Raw genomic sequence first — 2,701 nt, 5'->3', positions numbered from 1 at the left:
GCAGCCAGGGAAAGTGCTCCTTCTTCCATGACGAACTTGAATATTTAGGACATGTAATAAATGCACAGGGTATTCATACTGCTAATTCACACTTGTCTGCAATTAAAGATCTGCCAGCAGCCCATAACATTAAGGACTCCCAGCTGTCATGGGGAAGCTTACCTACGATATTAAATTCACTGCACATGCTCTGCCAATTGCTGCTCCACTGAACTGGCTGGACCTGAAAGATATTCGCTTTACGTAGTCCTAAAATGTTAGGCTCAATTTCAGCAACTAAAGGACACATTATTAAGTCATAATTCATTTTGACCCAGCTATAAGCCTGTTGTATTAGTTGTGGGTGCATCTTCTTATGTGATTGGAGCTGTGCTTTCCCACAGAACTGGATCTCCTATCAGGCCTATTGCTTTTGCCTCAAAAACTCTACACAAGCCACAGTGTAATTGCAGTAAGCTCAAAAGAGAGGCATTTACCACTATATATAGTGTTACCAGGTTCCACCAATGGTAGGAAGTTCTATTTTTTACAGATCATCAGCCTGTAACAGCTTTATTCAATCCTTCCAAGACTGTTCCACCATGGACAGTGCAGAAATTGCAACACTGGGCTCTGATATTGTCTAATTAGCAGTATTAGTTGTAAAGGTGCACTGCCCAACATTTAAGACTGATTTATTGTCTTAGTTACTAGTCAGTTCCAACACAACATTTAATTCTTCTGAGGTATCATGTTATCAAAGTTGTCAAACTTTTCCACTCTATTTTTAGTGTACTGTCACAGCAACTGCTTCTGTCTCAGCTCTGCAAGTTGTCTTGTAGTATGTGCACTATGAGTGGCCATGTAGTTTGAAAGAAATTCCCCAGCCAGTGGGGCATCGCTCTTTGTTGCATCATCATGCACAATCTGCATGTTCAGGTGTCCTGATGTTGCACACAGACAATGATGAACATGTTGTGGTACCTCACTCCCCCCAGCGAGAAGTTTTGTCTCTATTGCGCCAAGGTCATTTGGGCATAGTTCGCAAATAGCAACTCAACTGACATCATTGTACTTGGCAGTTCATGGCTTCTGAGATAAAGCAAATGCCTTTTTGTTGCAAATGTTTGTGCAGAATGTCAATCAGCTCCATTGCTCCATTTCCAACACTTTTTGCGAGACCACATCCAGCCAGACTGTGGCAATGCATTCATACTGATTTTGTGGGTCCATTCTTGAAACCACAATGGCTGTTGGTGGTAGATGCATAGAGTAAATTTGCTTTTGTTGTCACCTTGACATCCACCACTACTAGAAGTACGGTATCAGCTTTGTCTTTTATTTTTTTGTGTTGAAAGACTTCCTGAGGTCCTGATCCCAGACAATGGACTGAGTTCAGATCAACTGATTTTCAACAATTTTCTGCCGTCGAGGGCATACACCATATCTCTACTACACCTTTTCACCATCAGTCTGTGGAGCTGAACAATTTGTTCAAAGTTTCAAAAATCACATGGAGAAACTCCCCTAACAAATGGGAGCAAGCCTTAAAGATTTTTATTTCTTCCAACTGCTCCTTTCCATGTCACTGGCAGAATTATTACACAGCCATCACCACCGTACCCTGTTGCATCTTCTGTGGCTACAGTGGATACAATTTGTTCTCCCATGTTGGACAAAATTTCAGCTACAGAACAAAGTCTTCCTTTAATTAAAAGTTTTTGACAAGAAATATATATGGCAGCATGGTGGCATAGCAAAAGCCTTAGGATGTTGTTCTTACATTGTACAATGTTGTTATGGGCTGCACTGTGTAACCCCTCGTTACATGTATGGTCCTTTTTTGAAACTAAAATTTATCTGAACTGGCCATGAACAATTCCAATTTTTCATATAAAATCACAGAGTCACATTTTAAAGAAGAAAAATTTAATAAAAGAATAATAAGGGCCCGTGAAATGGAGAATTGTATGCAAACTAGCAAGAGGCTTTATTCTACGAGTTTCTAATAAAAGTCCCTTTTGTTTCATAACTATTATAGGAACCCAATGCACGTATTGTTAATGTCTCTAGCGTCTGTGGTTCTTTAGCATTTGGGAGTCTTTTGTTTGAGATTTTGGTGTCCGAGCTTTTAGCGTTGCGCTTCTGGATATTCGCAACTATGTGAAATAGTTAACCTCATTGGAAGCTAGGCTAATTGCAAGTAAATTTCTTTTGACTTTCAATTATACAACCTGTTTAGACATTTATTATTGGGCTTAAGTAGACTATCCATTGCAGTGAATCATATCAAATAAACTGTGTTAAATGAACCCTGTGACTTTTGTAGGAATTAATTCGGTATACATGTACTATCCAAAGTCAAAGATATCAATTCATTTTGAAACACAAATCATCCGCCTAGTAAATGTTAATGAGCACCTTTGGTGGCAACTGCTAAACAATGCTGCTAGCTGATGGTAATAATTTCAATGTAAACTCACTGATCAACAAACATTGACTACAATGACAGACACCTTCACTGATCATGGAAGTGCCAGCATGCAGCAATAGGGAGTGTGACAAATGGCACGGCTACGTGGGGCTCAAAGGTAACAAATCAACAACATATGGTTCATACATGTGATTTTGTGAATTATTTAGTGACTGTATATAAATGAAATAATCATTTGTATAGACTTGTTCATGTTACATGTTCACTGCTTCAAGAAACTACACCCAG

The sequence above is a fragment of the Schistocerca gregaria genome, chromosome 2 (genome assembly GCF_023897955.1).
Source record: "Schistocerca gregaria isolate iqSchGreg1 chromosome 2, iqSchGreg1.2, whole genome shotgun sequence".
Taxonomy (NCBI): Eukaryota; Metazoa; Arthropoda; class Insecta; order Orthoptera; family Acrididae; genus Schistocerca; species Schistocerca gregaria.
Note: the sequence above shows the minus strand (reverse complement) of the source record.